At 36.5% G+C, this 24,973-nt stretch overlaps 2 long non-coding RNA genes across 2 annotated transcripts in view; one reads left to right on the forward strand and one right to left on the reverse strand.

Annotated features, from left to right (window-relative positions):
• Positions 1-8,848, forward strand: part of LOC118518172 (uncharacterized) — a 108,303-nt gene extending 99,455 nt beyond the window's left edge. The window contains exon 3 of the long non-coding RNA XR_004908497.2: positions 8,740-8,848. This is a non-coding gene — a long non-coding RNA (uncharacterized LOC118518172). The remainder of the gene's footprint in view (positions 1-8,739) is intronic.
• The window catches only part of LOC118518170 (uncharacterized), a 451,497-nt gene that overhangs the window by 66,753 nt on the left and 359,771 nt on the right, over positions 1-24,973 (reverse strand). The gene's annotated exons all lie outside the window — the stretch shown is intronic.

Below are 24,973 nucleotides of genomic sequence, written 5' to 3' on the forward strand. Positions count from 1 at the left end.
TCAATAAAGTGCTTAGGAGTCAGTTTAATTAAGGAGCTTTCTCAGAAAACTATAAAACAAAGTTTCTTAAAAAATTGAAGACACAAATAAATGGAAAGTTATCCCATGTTTATGGGTTGGAAGAATTAATGTTGTTAAAATGTCAGTACTACCAAAAGCCATCTATAGGTTCAATACAAATTCTATCAGGATTTGAATGACATTTTTTATAGTAGTAGAAAAAAGACTCCTAAAATTTATATAGAACCATAAAAGACTCCTAATAGCCAGAGAAATTATGAGGAAGAAGTACAAAGCAGGAAGAATCATACTTCTAATTTCAAGCTATATGCAAATACAAAGCTATTATCATCAAAAACAGTATGATACTGGCATTAAACAAACAAATGGACCAAAGGAACAGTATATAAAATCCAGAAATAAAAGCCAAGCACATATGGTGAACTAATATTTGACAGGGGATCCAAGAATACTCAATGGAGAAAAGGCATCTCTTCAATAAATGGTGCTGGAAAATTAAATAATCACATGTAAAACAATGAAACTGGATTCATAATCTATACCACTCACAAAAATTAACTCAAAATGGACTAAAGATTTAAACGTAACACCTGAAACCATGAAACTTCTAGAAGAAAGCATAGGAATAAAGCTCCTTGACGTGGGTTTTGGTAATGATTTTTTGGATATGACACCAAAAACACAAGAAACAAAATTGAGAATAAACAAGTGGGGCTACATCAAACTAAAAAGCTTCTGCACAGCAAAAGAGAACATCAACATAGTGAAAAGACAACCCATGGAAAGGAAAAAAAATATCTGCAAACTATGTTTCTAATAAGGGGTTAATATCCTAAATATGTTTTAAAAAAACTATTACAAATGAACAGCAAACACGTACACACACACACAAAACACAAAAAACACACAAAAAACAAAAAAACACATAACCCAATTAAAAATGGCCAAAGGACCTGAATCGATATTTCTTCAAAGATCTACAAAATGCCAGCAGGTACATGAAAAAATGTTCAACATCAATAGTAATTAGGGAAATGCAAGTTAAAATAATGAGATATTACCCCATGCCTATTACAATGGCCATCTTCAAAAGACAAGAGATAACAAGTAATGATATGGAGAAAAGGGAACCCTTGTGCACTCTTGGTGGGATTGTAAATCGGTATAGCCACTATGTAAAATAATATGGAGGATCAAGAAAATTAAAAATAGAACTATGATATGATCCAACAATTCCCCTTTAGGATATATTCATTTTTGGGATATATCCACTAACTCAAAATGATTCTGCACCTCCATATTCATAGCAGTGTTATTTATAATAGCCAAGACATGGAAACAACCTAAGTGTCTATCACACACACACATACACAAGAATTTTATTCAGCCATAAAAAATAAAATCCTGAGGCACCTGGGTGGCTCAGCCGGTTAAGCATCTGCCTTCAGCTCAGGTCATGATCTCAGGGTCCTGGGTTTGAGCCCTGCATTGGGCTCCCTGCTCAGCAGAGAGTCTGCTTCTCCCTCTCCCTCTGCTCCTCCCCCTGCTTGTTCTCCCTCTCTCTCAAATAAATAAAATCTTTAAAAAAAAAAATCCTACCACTTGAAACAATTGTGGATGGACGCTGAAGGTAATAGGTTAAGTGAAATAAGTCAGAGAAAGACAAGTAATATATGCTCTCCACTTGTATGTGGTATCTTAAAACAAACATTAAAAAGAGATCAGAGTACTTGCTACCAAATGGAGGGTTGTGGGAGGGGTAATTAGAGGAAGAAGGTCAAAAGGTATGAACTTCAGTTATGAGATAAATAAGTACTGGTAAGTACTGTACAGTGTGATGATTACAGCTAACACTGATGTATAATATATAGGAAAGTTGTTAGTAAATCCTAAAAGTTCTCATCACAAGGAGAATTTTTCCCCCTTTTTTTTTATTTTATCTGTATGAGAAGTTGGATGTTAGCTGAACCTAACCTATCATGGTAATCATTTCATAATTCATATAAATCAAACCATTGTGCTGTATGCCTTAAACTTATACAGTGATGTATGTCAATTCTTAATAAAACTAGAAAAATATTTTATAATGTTGAGGCATCATTAAAGATGGACATAGGAACAGCAATTCGTTTGGAAAGTATAAATATAGAGGCTAGGAAAATTATTATTGAGATTTAGGTATATAAATTATTTAGTTATTGGAAATTTAGAATATGAAAAACATTGTTCTGGGTTCTGGAAAAAAAACACAAGGAACAAAAAAATACTCTTCCTATATATATGTAAAGAAAGAATTTTTAAAAAGAATAATGTATAGGGGTATCTGGGTGGCTCAGTCGTTAAGCATCTGCTTCGGCTCAGGGCCCTGGGATCAAGCCCCGCATCGGGCTCCCTGCTCCACGGGAAGCCTGCTTCTCCCTCTCCCACTCCCACTGTTTGTGTTCCCTCTCTCGCTCTCTCTCTGTGTCAAATAAATAAAATCTTAAAAAATAATAATAGTAATGTATAAAAACATAGCATGTCAGATGTCTTTAAGTGACACAAAAAACAATAGTATTGATAAAAGGGTAAGTAGTTTATGTGCATTATGGAGGGGCTTGTTTCATATTGGGTGGTCAGGAAGACCTGACAATTAGGTGACATTTAATCAGACATAAAGTAAAGGAAATCCATTGAAATTTTTTTTTTTTTTTGCCACGAAAAGTGAAGTTTATAAGTTTTAAAAATGAGAGAATGAGCCATGATCTGGGTCAAAAATATGCCTGATAGCTTGAACATAAAGTAATATAGCTAAAATGTAGGAGTATGTTTGATTTCTCTTTTCAGGATGATCAAGGACTCCAGTGTACTGGGTAAGAGTGAATAAAGAAAAGGTAGTAGAAATGAAGATATAGAGAAGTCATAGGAAGACAGATCATGCAAGGCCAATGTAGGCAATTGAAAGGACTTTTAATTTTACTCAGAGTTGTGTAGGAAAATTTTGAACTAAGGAGGGGATGATATTATTTGAACTCTTTTTTATTTTTTTTCAAACTTTTATTTAAATTCTATTTAGTTAACCTATAGTGTAATATTGGTTTCAGGAGTAGAATTTAGTGATTCTTACTCAACTATAATACCTAGTGTGCATCCCAACAAGTGCCGTCCTTAATGCCCAGCACCCACTTAGCCCATCCCCCACCCAACCTCCCCTCCATCAACCCCCAGTTTGTTCTCTATATGGTTTGCTTCCCTCTTTTTTCCTCTCCCCTATGTTCATCTGTTTTATTTCTTAAATTCCCATATGAGTAAAATTATATGGTATTTGTCTTTCTCTGACTGACTTATTTCACTTAACATGATACACTCTAGCTCCAAATGTCCATCCACTGATAAATGGATAAAGAAGATGTGGTGTATATACACAATGGGATATTACTCAGCCATCAAAAAGAATGAAATCTTACCATTTTCAACAACGTGGATGGAGCTTGAGTTATGTTTTAAAGGGTTCACACTGGTCACTAAGTTGTATGTAGACCGAAGAGAAGAGCAAGACCAGAAGAAGCAAGATAATTGAGTAATTAGATGAGATAAATCTAAATCAAAATGATGATGTCTCAGACCTGGAGTTTGGCATTGGAGGTACCATGAAAAGGGCAGATTGTAGATGTACTTTGAGGACAGAGCCAATAGGATTATCTGATGGGATGGATATGGGGTGTGAGAGAATGAGAGCATTTAATGATTCCAAAGTTTTTGACATGATCAACTTAAAAGACACAGTTGTTATTGCCTATAATGTTAATGAAAGAGACAGAGTGAGTTTGAGGAGAAAGATCAAGTTTTTTTTTATTTTGGATGTATGAATTTGAGTCATCTGTTGGACCCCCAAGACATGGTGAATAGGCAGATCAAGTATGCAAGTCAGTGGATGATTCTGACTAAAAAGAGTAACGTAGTTTCTTTGTGGTGATGTAACAGTTCTGCACCCCTATTATAGTGGTTATATGAATCTATACATAGGATAAAATGTCAGAGCATTATGCACCAAAGAATGTTTTGAATGAGTACATATAAAAACTGAGAAAACCCAAATAAGACCTGTGGTTTAGTTAATAGAATTGCTGTAATGTGAAAACCCTAGTTTTGCGAATTGTACTCTGTGTAGACAATATTATCGGGGAACCTGGTTAAAGAGTATAGGAGAATTGTCTGTACTATATTTGTAATAGTTTTGTGCCTGCTAAGTGAGTCTAAAGTAACTTCAAAATAAAAAAACCTGAAAATATAAAATAAGACGATAATGGATAACTCAGTATGAGTTCTAGCAGCATACCACCTTTACAAGTGCTCCTTGGATAGAGGCTCTTTCTCTGCCTCCATGGCAAGTGAAGATGTCTAGTGGTCCCAGAAGGAAAGCCCTGCTTGAACCATTTAAGAGAAACTATGAGGAGGTAAACTGGAAACAACTAAGTAAACACAAGAAATTTCAGGAATTTTGCTATGCAGGGAAAATGAGTGTTGACTGAAGAATTAAGGATCAAGTGACTCTTTCTAAGATAAAAAAATATATATATAGTTTTATATTCTCATGGGAATGATCCAGTAGGTTTAGAAACTTAGATTCAGGAGAGAGAGCACAGTTGTTGGGATTTTATCTTTAAGGAGGAGAGAAGGAATGGGATCTAATGCACGGGTGTTGGCTTTGGCGTCAAGTAGGATCAGAGGCAAATATATCTCTATCATCTATCTTTTTTTTTTTTTTTTTGAGAGTGAGAGTTGAAAAAGCGAGTAATCTTGTAGAATTGTAAGAGAGCATTAAGTTCTCACTTGAAACTAGTGATCATGAATTTTCAGAGCAGTAGGTCTTCTTAGTTATGACTTCCTTTAGTCATTCAGCAGTGAGAATTTACTATGACTGAGGTTTTCCTCAAGGAGCTGACAAAAACAAGACGAGTGGGCGAGGTAGTTAAGGGTATTTTCCAGAGTGAATCTGATGATAGGTGTTGGAGTCTAAGCTGGACAGAAGAAAATTAAGGGCTTTTGGGCAACTTTTGCATGATAAAGCTTTGTCACTGTTTGCATTTAGGTGTCTTTTCTACTATATCTATATATCTATATATATATATATATATGTGTGACGTGTCACATTCAGAACTTTGAAAAAAATAGAATACTTTGTTATATATGTAAACTCATAGTCTTATAAACAGCACTTTTTACTGCCTTCATGGCAAGTGAAAATTTCTAATGGTACAAGAGTAAATTTGTATTTGGTATTAATCCATACCCTGCAGAAGAATAAGCTAATTTTTAAATATGTATGAGCAATGTTAAATACATTTTTTATAATTTAAAATGTATGAGCAGTTTTTTTTCTTATTGGAAGTATGTATCAACTTCTATATTTCATATGGTTCCAGTGATTTTTTAAGCTTTGTTAATTGGTCAGTAGGAATTTATTGTGTCTATTACATGATTCACACCACATTTATCTACTAGAAAGAAAATGGAGCTAATAGCAAATGACATTTATTTAATAGTTATTAATAATTTCACTGGCACATATTTGATACATTATCAGTCGCTAGTATTGTAGAAGATATTCGGATCATATACATTAATACCTTTCTTTTTTTAGAGTTTGTTTCATAGGGCCAAAGATAATTGTTTTCCTTATTGATCAAATAAAGCATTAGGGTCAAAATCACCTCTGCAGTTTCTTTGTGCATTGTCATTGTGTTGTATCTTTACTTTCCACTGACTAAATCCTGCCTTAGAATCTGCAAGCTGGTCATAAAGAGTCTAAACATAGGCATCAAATTTGCGCTTGCCATATCCTCATGTTTGCAAATTCTGTATATAAACTATTGAAGTTTAGAGATGATATGGTATTTGCTACCTCACCAGAGACCAAAGAGCAATCCTTACCTGAAAAGTATAGTAAATCACATTTTGATATAAGTAGCTCTTAATACAGTCAGGTCTCTAATTATTGTCTGCCAATCTGCCTATCTACAGAGACAACTTTTATCTAGGTCAGTATGAATTATTTTTAATGGAAGATAAAACTACAATGCAAAAACCACCAACAGAAAACAAAAACAGAAGAGAAATAAAAGAATAATAAAAGTAGCTTACATCTCAAAATTCAAGCTCAGATAGAGAAGAATTTTTTTTCTTAGAAAACCTCCCTAACTCAGGGACACCAAGAAATGGCCCATTATCAAAATAGGTGGTTTGGCTAATTATACTTTCAATGAAAGAAAAATGATATAGGCAAATGGATTTCTTGAATTTAAAACCAAGCACTTCATGTCTTACTACATTCCTGGGAACACTGACCATGGATTCTTAGAACACCAAAAAATAATTAGCATCTCCATAAAAGACATCCCCTGTTACTTCACACCATTTATACCTGAGGCTGGGACATAGATTTGCCACTCAGGTTGTATGATCTTGACTGGTTACTTGATTTCTCTGAACCTGATTTTACCCAGTTATGGGAGTGAGGCATGTTAATAAATAATAAAATGTGCTGACTCCTTGAGAAGATGCAGATCAGGACCAATGGATCAGTAATCACAACAGCTAACACTTAACATACTGTTTCCCACGTGCCACAGACTGTTGGGAGTACTCTACATGTGTTCACTTATTTAATCCTTGCAACAACCATGTGAAGCAGGTGCTGTTATGAGGTCCAGCTTTCAGATAAGAAAACCAAGTTCTAGAAAGAGAAAATAACTTGCCTGAGATCATTAGCAGAGTTGATTTTCAGACCTGTGTTCATCTGGCTTCAGAATTGCAGGAATTAATTTATAAATCACAAAGATCTATGCAACCTCCCATCATCTTTTAATTGCATAAGGTCATAGCAATTGTGATTTTGACCAAAATGATATCAACCACAAAAACCACCTTTCTGCATCACTAAAAGAAAGTAGACACAGGAGAGGATTACAGAATGTTGCTGCAACTGTATTCCACTAGTCTTGTGGCATCAAGCAAGTGACGGGGAAAAAAATCTGTGTTCTAGGTCATCTGATGCCTTGAACAATTTTGCAAACATGGAAAATTTGACAAAACCCAAACTCAAATTGCCCCAGCAATTTTTATCCATTTGATGTTTAAAGTATGTGTATTTCTAGGGAACTAAAATCTCCACTTGTCTAATTCAACTTGTCAAAATGTTTCTAACGGCTCTGTGCTGTTGTAGAATATTTATGATGATTCTTTGAGAAAATAAAATTGTGTTGACTATAAGAAGAACTAGAATGACATAAGTTAGTTTAAATGCCTTTTTACAGAAAATCTGTATATTTGCAACTCAATCTTGCATCTCAAATTAGTTACATTTCATTCTTTAGACATTTACTAAGTAAGAACTATGCTAGGGGCACCTGGGTGGCTCAGTCGGTTAAGTGTCTGCCTTCAGCTCAGGTCATGATCTCAGGGTCCTGGGTTAGAGCCCCACATCGGGCACCCTGTTCAGCGGGAAGCCTGCTTCTCCCTCTCCCTCTGCCTGCCGCTCTCCCTGCTTGTGCTCTCTCTCTCTGTGTCAAATAAATAAATAAAAATCTTCAAAAAAAATTTAAGAACTATGCTATTAACAATAACCATTATTGATTGAATGCTGATCATGTGCTAGGATGCATATTAAGATGAATTGTAAGATTCTCAAGCCCCTGGCTTGGACTGTTCTCTGATTCCCAAGCCTTGTAGATGACTTTTACTTGTTTTATTAGCTGGAAATTTTTCAGCTGTAAGTGTGAGGATCTAATACAAGTTGATGTTAGCTAAATAGGAAACTTAATGGTTCCTATAAATGAAGAGGCCAGTGGTATATCACATCTGGTCAGCTGGCTCAAGGGACTGAGAGCACTTTTGATCATCTATTCTTTCTCATCTCTTTGCTTTCTTCTATATTGTTTTTGTTTATTCTTTATTGCATAGTCTCTCTTTTGGCAGCTGCTGGGTTATATTCTAATAGCTTTCAAGCACCGAGGAAAGATGGCTTCTGTTGTTAGTAGTTTCAGCAAAGGTTGGTCGGTGCTTTTTCACCTGGTTTGGGAGGTAACCTTATACCTGGTTCCATGACTCCATCCTACTGGAACTATAGGAGAAGAAAATCAGTACTTACTAAAGGGTTAAAAAGCTGTTAGAATATTGCATAAGTATTCAGGAAATTCTTGGGATGTTCTTATACTAAAAAAAAAAATTCTGAAATTAGAATTTAATTGTATATTCTGTAATTTTATTTGCTAAATCTGGCAGCTTTACTCGAGTTTATTAGCCTATATGATAAATTAACCTTTCCAGGGGCACCTGGGTGGCTCAGTTGTTAAGCGTCTGCCTTCGGCTCAGGTCATGGTCCCAGGGTCCTGGGATCGAGCCCCACATCGGGCTCCCTGCTCAGCGGGAAGCCTGCTTCTCCCTCCCCCACTCCCCCTGCTTGTGTTCCCTCTCTCACTGTGTCTCTCTCTGTCAAATAAATAAATAAAAAATCTTTAAGAAAAAAAAATAAATAAATTAACCTTTCCAAATATGGTAATATGCATGTCCTAAAGGCACACTCATAAGCAGAATGATAAACCAATAAACCAAACAATACATGTCAAGAATGACATTTTTCTAGTGTCAGGAATTATTCAAAACTCTTCTCATGCAGTAAGTCATGTAATCTTGTAAAAACCCTGGGAGGTAAATAATTTGATTATTCTTATTTTACAGATAAGGAAATTGGGGCACAAAGGTGTTAAATATCCTGAATGTGAAGCAGCTACCAAGTGTTGACAGCCAGAGTTGAACCAAGTTGTGAGGCTCCAGAGATATCTTACAGGTAATCTTTTTAATAGTTTCATGTCTTTTGCATTTCAGGGCAGCATTAACAAGCTACTCTGGTAAAAACCAAACTTTTCTTTTTCTACTGACATCTTCATAGTCACCTTCCTTGGGCTACATTTGCAAAGAATATGAACTGTTTCATATACTTGAATTCCAAACGCACTATTATTACTTGGTAAGTTAAGAGACTCATTTGCCCTATTAGCCTGAAATCCAGTATCTATCCCATTCTCAAATAATCTGCTAAAAGAGAGAAATCCAGCTTCACCTCTAGAGAACTTGTCTTACTAAACTGCACAGCATTTTCTTCTTGCTGTCACCCTATGTCACTGCAGAAGGGCAATCCTTAACACTGGGGCAGATGATGTTTTACACTCTTATGTGGCTCTGTGTTCATGCACAGAACTCAATGCTTGTACAAGAGCATTCGAATGAGCCATGAGTTCTCCATGCTTGGGACCTCAAACCTCAATATCCAAATATTCTTCTACACTTGGGGAACAGAACAATCCCCAGTGCAACCTTCCATCTTATGGACCAGAATTCCCATAATCCCTTTAATTCATTCAGGAGGAAAGAGAAGAAAACAAAAAGTCTGGCAACCCTTTTCGGTTGGTCAACCTAATACATAAGTTAGGCTTTCTTCCTGCCATTCTTCCAAATCTAAATATAAATGTTGCAGGTGAGAAGTTTTTAAAGTAAATTTCATTATAACAACTAAATTCCAATTCTCAGCTCTCAGAGGAACGTCTTTCTACCATAGCTGCTACAGCTTAATGGTCAACACAATTAGAGTTAGAGGTTTGAAACCAGATTTATAAAGATATTCTTAAATTTCCCAGAGGTTGACTTTTTTTTTTTTTTTTTTTTTTTTTTTTTTTTTTTTTTTTTTTTTTTTTTTTTTTTTTTTTAAAGATTTTATTTATTTATTTGAGAGAATGAGAGACAGAGAGCATGAGAGGGAGGAGGGTCAGAGGGAGAAGCAGGCTCCCTGCCGAGCAGGGAGCCCGATGCGGGACTCGATCCCGGGACTCCAGGACCATGACCTGAGCCGAAGGCAGTGGCTTAACCAACTGAGCCACCCAGGCGCCCCAGGTTGACTTTTTTTTTTTTTTTGACTGCTTAAATCCTGCCAAAATAAGCATAACTTCCTGACTGACTGCCAGCATATCTACTGAAAGGTAAGTCATTTTAACATAAGTATATTATGGTTGAAAGTGTCTGGGTAAAACATGTGCAAACTAGGTAGTCTTTTAGGTTCAATTTAGATACCAAATCCCTACACATGTATACAAAAACAAAGATACCATGTTAAATCCATGTTTAAAAAACTTATCAGTACTACTTAGCAAAAAAAAAAAAAAAAAAATGGAGAAAAATTGATTTACTGCAATATGTCATGTAACTTCAATTTCCCTGCTTTCCTCTAGACACCAATACTACTTTCCTAACACAGAGAGTAAATACCTTTTTTGTTAAACAGGTGTGTTCATATGGTAAGCAGAAGGCATTGAGCCTTTCATGACAGGCAACGTTTTAAAATAAATTTGCCACCAGCCACTTGTCACTGGTCTTGCCCGAGGAACAGGGGAGACCCACGGAGCTGTGCCTCAGTGCCATTCTTTCTGTTCCTTTCCCAGCCACCTCCTGGGTCAAGTAGGGCTTGTCTCAGGTTGTAGCAGCTTGAATTTTTCCTTGACAAGGAAAAGTCAAGATAGGGAGCTGAGTTGTTATAGAAATAAATGGAAGAAAAATCTACAAGCATATGGTTTCAGTGAACCTCTAACTCCATGCATTATAATTACCTGGATTCTTTGCTAAAAATATTTATTCTTTGGGACTACACTGGATCACCTCTTCCAGTTGGGGGCAGATGCCCCTCTGGATGGGGCAGAGGGATCGATAATTTAAAGATTTATGGCAGTCTTCTAAAAATGAGGTAATTATATATGTTTTTTATGGCAGCGACCTCAAGAGTATGGAAAACTCTAGTATAAACTTGGCACATTATTCTGAAGAGGGATGTTTAAGAACATATGGCATCCAGTAGGCTGGGTTCAAGTCCTGACCTGTCATTGAGAGGCATCTGTTACTTAACTTCTTGGAGTCTCAGTTTGCTGAATTAAGAGAACTAGATAGGAACATAGGCGGGAAGCGCTTACACAGCATCTGGCGTTTACTAAGCACTCAATAAATAAAAGCATTATTATGAAAAAGCATGTCAAATAAACTTGAATTTCTGTTACAAAACAAGAGATTTTCAAGAAATGTTTTATTTGAAGCTGGTCCTTTCAGACTGTGCTTCATTCCGCTCTGCCTGTATCCATACTTCTTTGAAAGGTTTCGGAAGCTCTGATCTGAGAAAAGAATGTTTTGGTTTTTTTTTTCTTTAAGGCATTGCTATTAACTAGTCCTTTCTTTGAAATCTTGCTATTATTAGTGTTTTCTATTATATAGTCCTTTCTTTGAAGACTTGCTATTGTAAAGACCCAGGACTGACCATAGCTGAGAAAAGGACTAATGCTAACTAAAATATACTTTAGACTAAGGTATATTTAGGTAGGGATGCTAAATCATTGATTTTAAACCAAAAAAAATGTGGAAAGGATTTTGAATACCATATTGGCATGATCAGCATATTCTTTCTCTTAGTTGAGCTATAGAGAAGCCAAATATCTTTAAAGGCAACATTTTTTTAGAGTGAAAAATTGTATTCACAGAAATAACGTACGTGCCAGAAGCTAAAGTCTATTCTATGATCTGAATCCATAGGAATGAGAAGGTCACTAAAAAGGAGACTGACTCACAACAAAAGGACTTCTGTAAACCAAATGTTAATGGCAATAGATTATGGTACAATTTTGCTGCAAGTTCTGGAATCCTCCCAGTCTCTTTGCCTAAATCAGCCATCTCCACTTGGGATTTACATTTGTCATCAACACTGGCAAATTCGAAATCCATTAGCTAAATCTTCCTTTCCTGTGAACACCAAACTCAAGATCACCTCCAAAGTTGTCCTCTCTATTGTCCACCTCTCTCTATTGGTGTTTCTCTTCCCTGTGTTTTCTGTGAGGCTACAAAGTGCACTTTTTATAACTTTAACAAAGTTACTTTCTAGTTATGTTAATTCATTAAGCTGTAAAGACTGTAACCTGTTGATGAGTCTTCCTATGTCTGAAAAAATGTTACACATATATCTGTTTATCATGTATCTGTCTGTCTTTCTGCCTCTCCACCCTTCCGTCCATCCTAAGTCTGTTCAAAAAAAAAAAAAAAAAAAAAAACCCTAAAAATGACAGTTCAGTTCCTGTTCCTAAAACTGTGAATTCTGAAATGCTACAACAACTGGTACATCTGGAATTACTGGCTGATTCCAGGACTGGTATAAGAAATGTTCAGGGTGAGTCTGTGATATTTGTATGAGAATGCAAAGAAATAATAAAAGTCTGATAATTTTATATCCAAAGGACTTTAGGACCAAAGCAAAGGAACGCCCACTGAACAAAGATGGGAAAACTTGTGCAACAAAAATAAAATCAGAATCTATTCATTAATATAAATGGAGTATATATTTTAAAAGTGAGTTAATAAGGATACTTAAAGAGAAGATATAGTCAAACAACAATAATAACAAGATATAACACAAACAAAAAGCTTTATTGATTACCACCTGGGTATTTAGAGCACCGCTTCCTTACTCTGAATTGGCAATTATAGGAAAATTTAATATCTTCCCTGCTGATCTCATATTAACTGTATTTTAGTGTAATCACATACTCTTAGCTAATGATGAAGAGGGTTTTTTTAGAGAAGAATTTAATAAATAAAGAAGAAATACCAGAATTAAAACATTGCCATTTTGCAGTTTTTAATAAAATAATTTGTTTTAGGCAGAGGAGTAAACAATTAAATGAAAAAAATGATAGGGAACTTTATAAAGGAGGAATTAGGCTGTTACCACCAGAACATCAATGATCAATCTTGTGATTATTAAAAGTGAAACAGCCAGGTATTTTTGCCTCTTAGAAGCATAATTCGTAAAGTTGAACCTGAATTTACGCAGACTTCTAGATAATAGTTCCAATTTTTAAGGAAAAATAATTCCTCCAACAATTTAAATAGCATCAAAGAAGGAGATAGACAAATCAAGAATGTAGTTCATACTATTGGACAATTTACATGGCTTTGGCAACGTGACAGTATTGTGAAACAAGAAAAAGGATTTGAATAGAAGAAATTCTAGATTAACAAAGACCTCAGAAACAGAGCAACCAACCCAATGTATGTAATTTGAAAAAACGACTTTTAAATAGACATTTGAGACAAATGATAAGCTATCAGTATGAAATGGTATTAAATATAAAGGAATTGATACATTTTTAGATCTGATAATGGAATTTTGCTAAAGAAAAAAAATTCAAAATTTTGTGAGATGTATACATCATTATAGAGTGCACCACCTTACTCTTTTATTTTAACTTTGTTCTTAATAATTTTCCTTGCCCTGAAGTCGGCTTCATCTGAAGTTAATATAGCTACTCTAGTTTTCTTTTGATTAGTGTTAGCATGGTATTTCTATCCTTTAGAGAGAGTCAAGTTTCTGACCTATATAATTTTCCTTTAGCCTGAAAAAAACCGTTTTAAGATTTTTTTGTCTGCAGGGAAGGACTGTTTGAAAAGAATTTCCTCACATTCTGCTTGTCTGAAGATTTCTTAATCTCTCTTTCACTATTTTTGCTACCTTTTTAAAAATTCCAGTATAGTTAACACACAGTGTTGTATTAATTTCAGGTGTACAATATAGTGATTCAACACTTCCATACATGACTCAGTGCTCATCATGATAAGTGTACTCTTTATCCCCATGACCTATTTCACCCACCCCTCTACCTACCTCCCCTCAGTTTGTTCTCTGTAGTTAAAAGTCTGTTCCTTGGTTTGCTTCTCTCTCTCTTTTTCCTCTTTGCTCATTTGTTTTGTTTCTTAAATTCCACATGTGAGTAAGTGAAATTATATGATATTTGTCTTTCTCTGACTGGCTTATTTTGCTTAGCATTATACTCTCTAGATCCATCCAGCTGTTACAAATGGCAGGATTTCATTCTTTGTATGGCTGAATAATACTCCATTGTGTATATATACCACTCCTTCTTTGTCCATTCCTCTGTCAGTGGACATTTGGGCTGCTTCCCTGGTTTGGCTATTGTAAATAATGCAGTAAACTTCAGGGTGTATATATCGTTTAAAATTTGTGTATTCATATTCTTTGGGTAAATAGCTAGTAGTGTGCTTACTGGATCATAGGGTATTTTTACTTTTAACTTTTTGAGGAACCTCCACACTGTTTTCCACAGTGACTGTACCACTTTTCATTCCCTCCAACAGTGTAGGAGGGTTCCTTTTTATCCTATATCCTTTCCAGCACCTGTTCTTGAGTTTTGATCTTAGCCCTTCTGACAAGTATGAGTTGATATATCATTGTGGTTTCAGTTTGCATTTCCCTGATGATGAATGATGTTGAGCATCTTCTCATGTGTCTGTACGACATCTGTATGTCTTTGGAGAAACATCTGTTCATGTCTTCTGTTCATTTTTTAATTGGATTGTTTGTCTTTTGGTGGTGAGTGAAATAAGTTCCTTTTTTTATGTTTTTATTTTAATTCCAGTTAGTTAATACAGAGTGTTATGTTAGTTTCAGGTGTAAAATATAGTGATTCAACAGTACAAAACACCACCATGTGCTCATCACAGCAAGGGTACTCCTTAATCCCCATAATCTATTTAACCAATCCCCAAACCCCCTTCCCCTCTGGTAACCATCAGATTGTTCTCTATAATGAAGAATCAGATTCTTGTTTTCTCTCTCCCTCACTCTCTGTCTGTCTGTGTCTCTCATTTTTTCACTTTACTGTTTATTTTCTTAAATTCCACATGTAAGTGAAATCATACAGTATTTGTCTTTCTCTAACTGACTTATTTCACTTAGCATAATACTCTCTAGCTCCATCCATGTCATTGCAAATGGCAATATGTCATTCTTTTTTTTTTTATTATGTTACATTAATCACCATAGATTACATCATTAGTTTTTGATGTAGTGTTCCATGATTCATTGTTTGCATATAATACCCAGTGCTCCATGCAGAACGTGCCATCCTTAATACCCATCACCAGGTTAACCCATCCCCCTACCCCCTCCCCTCTAGAAACCTCAGTTTGTTTTTCAGAGTCCATTGTCTCTCATGGTTCGTCTCCCCCTCCGATTCCCACCCCCTTCATTCTGCCCCTCCTGCTATCTTCTTCCTTCTTTTTTTTTTTTTTTTTAACATATAATGTATTATTTGTTCCAGAGGTACAGGTCTATGATTCAACAGTCTTACACAATTCACAGATCTCACCATAGCACATACCCTCCCTAATGTCCATCACCCAGCCACCCCATCCCTCCCACCCCCCACCACTCTAGCAACCCTCAGTTTGTTTCCTGAGATTAAGAATTCCTCATATCAGTGAGGTCATATGATATATGTCTTTCTCTGATTGACTTATTTCGCTCAACATAATACCCTCCAGTTCCATCCACGTCGTTGCAAATGGCAAGATTTCATTCCTTTTGATGGCTGCATAATATTCCATTGTATATATATACCACATCTTCTTTATCCATTCATCTGTCAATGGACATCTTGGCTCTTTCCACAGTTTGGATACTGTGGACATTGCTGCTATAAACATCGGGGTGCATGTACCCCTTCGGATCCCTACATTTGTATCTTTGGGGTAAATACCCAGTAGTGCAATTGCTGGATCGTATGGTAGCTCTATTTTCAAGTGGTTGCACCAGCTTGCATTCCCACCAACAGGGTAGGAGGGTTCCCCTTTCTCTGCATCCTCGCCAACATCTGTCATTTCCTGACTTGTTTATTTTAGCCATTCTGACTGGTGTGAGGTGGTATCTCATTGAGGTTTCGATTGGGATTTCCCTGATGCTGAGTGATGCTGAGCACTTTTTCATGTGTCTGTTGGCCATTTGGATGTCTTTGGAAAAATGTCTGTTCATGTCTTCTGCCCATTTCTTGATTGGATTCTTCGTTCTTTGGGTGTTGAGTTTGATAAGTTCTTTATAGATTTTGGATACTAGCCCTTTATCTGATATGTCAGTTGCAAATATCTTCTCCCATTCTGTCGGTTGTCTTTTGGTTTTGTTGACTGTTTCTTTTGCTGTGCAAAAGCTTTTTATCTTGATGAAGTCCCAATAGTTCATTTTTGCCCTGCTTCCCTTGCCTTTGGCGATGTTTCTAGGAAGAAGTTGCTGCGGCTGAGGGCGAAGAGGTTGCTGCCTGTGTTCTCCTTTAAGATTTTGATGGACTCCTGTCTCACATTGAGGTCTTTCAACCATTTTGAGTCTATTTTTGTGTGTGGTGTAAGGAAATGGTCCAGTTTCATTCTTCTGCATGTGGCTGTCCACTTTTCCCAAGACCATTTGTTGAAGAGACTGTCTTTTTTCCATTGGACATTCTTTCCTGCCTTGTCAAAGATTAGTTGAGGGTCCATTTCTGGGCTCTCTATTCTGTTCCATTGATCTATGTGTCTGTTTTTGTGCCAGTACTATACTGTCTTGATGATTACAGCTTTGTAATAGAGCTGGAAGTCCGGAATTGTGATGGTGCCAGCTTTGCTTTTCTTTTTCAACATTCCTCTGGCTATGCGGGGTCTTTTCTGGTTCCATACAAATTTTAGGATTATTTGTTCCATTTCTTTAAAAAAAGTGGATGGTATTTTGATGGGGATTGCATTGAATGTGTAGATTGCTCTAGGTAGCATTGACATCTTCACAATATTTGTTCTTCCAATCCATGAGCATGGAACGTTTTTCCATTTCTTTGTGTCTTCCTCAATTTCTTTCATGAGTATTTTATAGTTTTCTGAGTACAGATCCTTTGCCTCTTTGGTTAGATTTATTCCTAGGTATCTTATGGTTTTGGGTGCAATTGTAAATGGGATTGACTCCTTAATTTCTCTTTCTTCTGTCTTGTTGTTGGTGTATAGGAATGCCACTGATTTCTGTGCATTGATTTTATATCCTGCCACTTTACTGAATTCCTGTATGAGTTCTAGCAGTTTTGGGGTGGAGATTTTGGGTTTTCCACATAAAGTATCATATCATCTGCAAAGAGTGAGAGTTTGACTTCTTCTTTGCCGATTTGGATGTCTTTTCTTTCTTTTTGTTGTCTGATTGCTGAGGCTGGGACTTCTACTATATGTTGAATAGCAGTGGTGATAGTGGACATCCCTGCCGTGTTCCTGAACTTAGAGGAAAAGCCCTCACTTTTTCCCCATTGAAAATAATATTCGCTGTGGATTTTTCATAGATGGCTTTTATGATATTGAGGTATGTACCCTCTATCCCTATACTCTGAAGAGTTTTGATCAAGAAAGGATGCTGTACTTTGTCAAATGCTTTTTCTGCATCTATTGAGAGGATCATATGATTCTTGTTCTTTCTTTTGTTAATGTATTGTATCACGTTGATTGATTTGTGGATGTTGAACCAACCTTGCAGCCCAGGGATAAATCCCACTTGGTCGTGGTGAATAATCCTTTTAATGTACTGTTGGATCCTACTGGCCAGTATTTTGGTGAGAATTTTTGCATCCGTGTTCATCAAGGATATGGGTCTGTAATTCTCCTTTTTGGTGGGGTCTTTGTCTGGTTTGGGGATCAAGGTAATGGTGGCCTCATAAAACGAGTTTGGAAGTTTTCCTTCCATTTCTGTTTTTTGAAACAGTTTCAGAAGAATAGGTATTAATTCTTCTTTAAATGTTTGGTAGAATTTCCCTGGGAAGCCATCTGGCCCTGGGCTTTTGTTTTTTGGGAGATTTTTGATGACCTCTTCAATTTCCTTAGTGCTTATAGGTCTGTTCAGGTTTTCTATTTCTTCCTGGTTCTGTTTTGGTAGTTGATACATCTCTAGGAATGCATCCATTTCTTCCAGATTATCTAATTGCTGGCATACAGTTGCTCATAATATGTTCTTATAATTGTTTGTATTTCTTTGGTGTTGGTTTTGATCTCTCCTCTTTCATTCATGATTTTATTTTGTTGGGTCGTTTTTCTTTTTCGTAAGTCTGGCCAGGGGTTTATCAATCTTGTTAATTCTTTCAAAGAGCAAGCTCCTACTTTCGTTGATCTGTTCTACTGTTCTTTTAGTTTCTATTTCATTGATTTCTGCTCTGATCTTTATTATTTCTCTTCTCCTGCTGGGTTTAGGCTATATTTGTTGTTCTTTCTTCAGCTCCTTTAGGTGTAGGGGTAGGTTTTGTACTTGAGACCTTTCTTGTTTCCTGAGAAAGGCTTGTATTGCTATATACTTTCCTCTCAGGACTGCCTTTGCTGCATCCCAAAGATTTTGAATAGTTGTATTTTCATTTTCATTGGTTTCCGTGAATTTTTTGAATTCTTCTTTAATTTCCTGGTTGATCCATTCATTCCTTAGTAGGATGCTCTTTAGCCTCCATGTACTTGAGTTCTTTCCAACTTTCCTCTTGTGATTGAGTTCTAGCTTCAAAGCATTGTGGTCTGAAAATATGCAGGGAATGATCCCAGTCTTTTGGTACTGGTTGAGACCTGATTTGTGACCTAGGATGTGATGTATTCTGGAGAATGTTCCATGGGCACTAGAGAAGAATGTGTATTCCGTTGCTTTGGGATGGAATGTTCTGAATATATCTGTGAAGTCCATTTGGTCCAGTGTGTCATTTAAAGTCTTTATTTCCTTGTTGATCCTTTGCTTAGATGATCTGTCCATTTCAGTGAGGGGGGTGTTAAAGTCCCGCACTATTATTGTATTGTTGTCGATGTGTTTCTTTGCTTATGTTATTAATTGGCTTATATAATTGGCTGCTCCCATGTTAGGGGCATAGATATTTACAATTGTTAGATCTACTTGTTGGATAGACCCTTTAAATAAGATACAGTGTCCTTCCTCATCTCTTATTACAGTCTTTGGTTTAAAATCTAATTTGTCTGATATAAGGATTGCCACCCCAGCTTTCTTTTGGTGTCCATTAGCATGGTAAATGGTTTTCCATCTCCTCACTTTCAATCTGGAGGTGTCTTTGGGTCTAAAATGAATCTCTTGCAGACAGCATATCGATGGGTCTTGTTTTTTTATCCAATCTGATAGCGTGTGTCTTTTGATTGGGGCATTTAGCCCATTTACATTCAGGGTAACTTTTGAAAGATAGGAATTTAGTGCCATTGTATTGCCTGTAAGGTGACTGTTACTGTATATTGTCTGTGTTCCTTTCTGGTCTCTGTTACTTTTAGGCTCTCTCTTTGCTTAGAGGACCCCTTTCAAGGTTTCTTGTAGGGCTGGCTTCGTGTTTGCAAATTCCTTTAGTTTTTGTTTGTCCTGGAAGCTTTTTATCTCTCCTTCAATTTTCAATGACAGCCTAGCTGGATATAGTATTCTTGGCTGCATATTTTTCTCATTTAGTGCTCTGAATATATCCTGCCAGTCCTTTCTGGCCTCCAGGTATCTGTGGATAGGTCTGTTGCCAGTCTAATGTTTCTACCATTGTAGGTTACAGATCTCTTCTCCCAAGCTGCTTTCAGGATTTTCTCTTTGTCTCTGAGACTCGTCAGTTTTACTATTAGATGTTGGGGTGTTGACCTATTTTTATTGATTTTGAGGGGGGTTCTCTGTGCCTCCTGGATTTTGATGCCTGTTTCCTTCCCCAAATTAGGGAAGTTCTCTACTATAATTTGCTCCAATATACCTTCTGCCCCTCTCTCTCTTTCTTCTTCTTCTGGGATCCCAATTATTCTAATGTTGTTTCGTCTTATGGTATCGCTTATCTCTCAAATTCTGCCCTCATGACCCAGTAGTTGTTTATCTCTCTTTTTCTCAGCTTCTTTATTTTCCATCATTTGGTCTTCTATCTCACTGATTCCCTCTTCTGCCTCATTTATCCTAGCAGTTAGAGCCTCCATTTTTGATTGCACCTCATTAAAAGCCTTTTTGATTTCTACTTGGTTAGATTTTAGTTCTTTTATTTCTCCAGAAAGGGTTTCTCTAATAACTTCCATGTTTTTTTCAAGCCCAGCTAGTATCTTTAAAATCGTCATTCTGAACTCTAGTTCCAACATCTTACTAATGTCCATATTGATTAGGTCCCTGGCGGTCGGTACTGCCACTTGTTCTTTTTGTTGAGGTGATTTTTTCCATCTTGTCATTTTGTCCAGAGGAGAATAGATGAATGAGAGAACAAAATGCTAACAGGGTAACAGTGACTCCAGAAAAATATACACTAAACAAATCAGAAGGGACCTGAAACTGGGGGAAAAGAAAGTGAAAGAAAGAAAAAAGAAAAAGATAAAAACAAACAAAAACAAAACAAAACAAAAGAACAGAATATGATCAAATATGATCAGGCTGGTGCATAGATCAGTGGCACACACTAGATTTTGAGCGTATTTTGGTCTGTTAGAAGAAAGTGCTTCCCAAAATTTTAAAAAAAGAAAAACTTATATATGTACAAAAATAAGGGTTAATACAATGAAGGGATGGAATATGACTGTAAAGATGAAAATTATAAAAGATTTTATAAAAGGAATTGATAAGAAGTAGATTGAAAAAAGAAAGAAGAGGATTTAAAAAAAAAGGGGGCGGGAGAGAATGTGATCAGGCAGGAGACTAGAACAGAGCCATACACTAGAGATTTAGGGTATATTTTGATCTGTTAGAAGAAACTGTATCCCAAAATTTTAAAGAGAGAACAACTTACATATATATGCCAAAAATAAGGGTAACTACTATGAAGGGATAGAATATGACTCTCAAAATGAAAAATTAAAAAGATTTTTTTTTAAAAAGCGATTGATAAGATGTTGGTTGAAAAGGGAAAAAGAAAAATTAAAAAAAAAAAATTAACTTTGAAAGACTAAAGAATCATGGGGAAAAAGCTATGAATTCTATGTGCAGTATTCCCCTAGCATTGGAGTTCTGCCATTCTCATTGATCGGTAAACTTGGTCTTGGCTGGCTGTTCTCATCTTCTGGGGGAGGGGCCTTTTGCCATGGTTCCCAAAGGTCTTTGCTGGAGGCGGAATTGCCCCGCCCTTGCCGGGTCCGGGCTAAGTAATCTGCTGGGGTTTGCTCTAGGGAGCTTTTGTTCTCTGCAAGCTTTCCGTACAGCTTTGGAGGACGAGAGTGAAAATGGCAGCTTCCCAGTCTCCACCATGGAGGAGCCAAGAACTTGGGGCCCCACTCCTCAGTGAGCCTCCAGAGAAAACAGTCAGTCACTTCCATCTCCCTGGTCTCTGGCCACACTCGGTGCTGTGACCAAGGGTTTCTATCTCTGGCTCACCACCCTGTGTGGTGTCCCCAAACCCAGCAGATCCCTGCGGTGCACTCCCGCGCCACTCCTCCTGGGGGAAGAAGGGGAGTCTCCCTGGATCTTCCACTTGTTAGGTCCCTGCTGGAGGAGCAGTGGCCCAACTGTGCCACGGATCATGGTTTATGGCAACCCGGAGCTGAGAGCCCACTCCTCGGCTCCGTCTCTGCAGCTGGCTTCTCCGTTCTGATACCCGGGAGCTCTGCTGCACTCAGGCACTCCCGGTCTTCCTGTGACCCCGAGGGTCCTGAGACCACACTGTCCCAGCAAGGGTTCCACCCCCCACTTAGCCACTGGAGTGACATCCCTCAGTGGAGCTGACTTCTAAAAGTTCTGATTTTGTGCTCTGTGGCTCTATCACTTGCCAGAAGTGGCCGATGGAGGCCCCGTCCCCCGCCATCTATCCTCCCGAATATCACCTGGGATTCACTTCTCTGCACGTCCTACCTTCCAGAAAGTGGTCGCTTTTCTGTTCAGAGAGTTGTTGCTGTTCTTTTCTTCAATCTCCTGTTGAGTTCGTAGGTGTTCAGAATGGTTTGATCCCTATCCAGCTGAATTCCTGGGACCAGACAAAATCCTGGTCTCCTAATCCTCCGCCATCTTGCTCCTGCTCAATGTCATTCTTTTTTATGGCTGAATAATATTCTTCTCCCATCTTCTTTATCCATTCATCAACTGATAGATGCTTGGGCTGCTTCCTTATCTTTTTTTATTTTCTTTCAATTTTTTTTTCAAATTCTAGTTAACATATAGTGTAATATTAGTTTCAGGAGTAGAATTTATTGATTCATCACCTATATACATCACCCAGTGCTTATCACAAGTGCCTTCCTTAATAGCCATCACCCATCTAGCCCATCCCCCATCCATCTCCCATCCATCAACCTTCAGTTTGTTCTCTTAGTTAAGAGTCTGTTATGGTTTATTTCCCTCTCTTTTTCCCCCTTTCCCTATGTTCATCTGTTTTATTTGTTAAATTCCTCATACAAGTGAAATCATATGGTGTTTGTCTTTCTCTGACTTATTTCACTTAGCATAATACTCTCTAGCTCCATCCATGTTGTTGGAAATGGCAAGATTTCCTTCTTTTTGATGGCTGAGTAATATTCCATCGTATGTACTTGTGTGTATATATATATATATATATACCACATCTTCTTCATCCATTCATCAGTCAATGGACATTTGGGCTCTTCCCATAATTTGGCTATTGTTAATAGTGCTTCTGTAAATATTGGGTTACATGTATCCCTTCAAATCAGTGTTTTTGTATCCTTTGGGTAAATACCTAGGTTTTGTTCCAGTACCATATTGTTTTGATTACTACAGCCTCGTAATAAAACTTGAAGTTTAGAATTGTGATACCTCTAGCTTTGTTTTTCTTTTTTAAGATTGCTTTGACTATTCAGCATCTTTTGTAGTTCCAAATTTTAGGATTGTTGTCATTGTGTGGAAAATGCTATTCGTATTTCAAAAGGGATTCCATTAAATATTTAGATTGCTTTGGGTAGTGTAGACATTTTAACAATATTTGTTCTTCCAATCCACGGACATGAAATGTCTTTACATGTCTTTTTGTCATCTTTAATTTCTTTCATGATCATTTTATAGTTTTCAGTGTACAGTTCTTTCATCTCTTTTGTTAAGTTTTTTTCCTAGGTATTTTATTACTTTTGGTGCAGTTGTAAATGGTATTGTTTTCTTAATTTCTCCTGATGCTGCTTCATTATTAGTGTAGAGAAATGCAGTTGATTCCTGTACATTGATTTTGTACCCTGCGACTTTACTGAATTCATTTATCAGTTCTAGTAGATTTTTTGGTGGAGTCTTTTGGCTTTATTATATATAGTATCATGTCATCTGCAAATAATGAAAATTTTACTTCTTCCTTACCAATTTGGATGTCTTTTATTTCTTTTTGTTGTCTCATTGCTGTGGCTAGGACTTCCAGTGCTGTTGTGAATAAAAGTGGTAAGAGTGGACATGCTTGTCTTGTTCCTGATCTTAGGGGGAAAGCTCTTATTTTTTTCCCATTGAGTATGATGTTAGCTGTGGGTTTTTCATATAATACTTTTATTATGTTGAGCTATATTCCTTCTAAACCTATTTGTTGAGGGCTTTTATCATGAATGGATGTCGTACATTGTCAAATGATTTTTCTACATCTATTGAAATGATCATATGGTTCTTAAATATTGAACTACACTTGCATCCCAGGAATAAATCCTGGTTGATACAGTGAATGATTTTTTTTTTTACTGTATTGTCAGATTTTGTTTGCTAATATTTTGTTGAGGATTTTTGCATCTGTGTTCATCAGAGATATTGGCCTGTAGTTCTATTTTTTTGTGGTGTCTTTATCTGGTTTTGGTATCAGAATAATGCTGGCCTCATAGAATGAACTTGGAAATTTTCCTTCCTCTTCTGTTTTTTGGAATAGTTTGAGAAGAATAGGTATTAACTCTTCCTTAAATGTTTGGTAGAATTATCCCTTGACTGTGTCTGGTCTAGGACTTTGGTTTGGTGGGAAATTTTAGATTACTGATACAGTGTCCTTGCTGGTAATCAGTCTGTTCAAATTTTCTATTTCTTCCTGCTTCAATTTTGGTAGTTTGTATGTTTCTATAAATTTATCCATTTCTTCTAGGTTGTCCAATTTGTTGGCATGTAAGTTTTCCTAATGCTCTCTTATAATTGTTAGTATTTCTTTGGTGTCAGTTACTATTTCTCTTTGTTCATGGTGATTTTGGGTTCTTTTTTTGATGACTCTAGCTAAAAGTTTATCAATTTTATTGATCTTTTAAAAAACTAGCTCCTGGTTTCATCTATTTTTTTTTTTTTTTTTTAGTTTTTATATCATTCATTTCTGCTCTAATCATTATTTCTATCCTCCTACTGGATTTGGGTTTTGTTTGTTCTTTTTCTGTCTCCTTTAAATGTAAGGTTAGGTTACTTGAGATCATTTTATTTATTTATTTATTTATTATTTATTTTTTGCTTCTTGAGGTTGGCTTGTACTGCTATAAACTTGCCTGTTAGAATTGTTTTTGCTGCATCCTAAAGATTTTAGACCATTGTATTTTCATTTTCATTTGTTTTCACGTAATTTTTTATTTCCTCTTTGATTTTTTTGGTTGACGCATTCATTGTTTGCTAGCATGTTATTTAACCTACATGTACTTGTAGTTTTTCCAGATCTTTTCTTGTGGTTGATATCTAGTTTTATAGTGTTGTGGTCAATAAAGATGCATGGTATGAATTTGATCTTTTTGAATTTGTCAAGAATGTTTTGTGGCCTAATACGTGATCTGTTCTGGAGAATTTTCCATGTGCACTTGAAAAGAGCATGTATTCTGCCATTTTAGGATGGAATATTCTGAATTTATCTGTTAAATCCATCTGGTCCACTATGTCATTCAAAGCCATTGTTTCCTTGTTGATTTTTCTGTTTGGATGATCTGTCCATTGATATGAATGCAGTGTTAAAGTCCCCAACTATAATGGTATTAATATCAATTATTCCTTTTATGTTTGTTATTAACTGTTTTGTGTATTTCAGTACTCCCATGTTGGGTGCAAATATATATACAGTTGTTATATCTTTTTGTTGGATTGTCCCCTTTATTATTATATAGTGTCCTTCTTTGTCTCATATTACAGGCTTTGTTTTAAAGTCTATTCTACAGGTGCCTGGGTGGCACAGTCAGTTAAGCGTCAGACTCA

Source organism: Halichoerus grypus, chromosome 12, assembly GCF_964656455.1.
Source record: "Halichoerus grypus chromosome 12, mHalGry1.hap1.1, whole genome shotgun sequence".
Lineage (NCBI taxonomy): Eukaryota > Metazoa > Chordata > Mammalia > Carnivora > Phocidae > Halichoerus > Halichoerus grypus.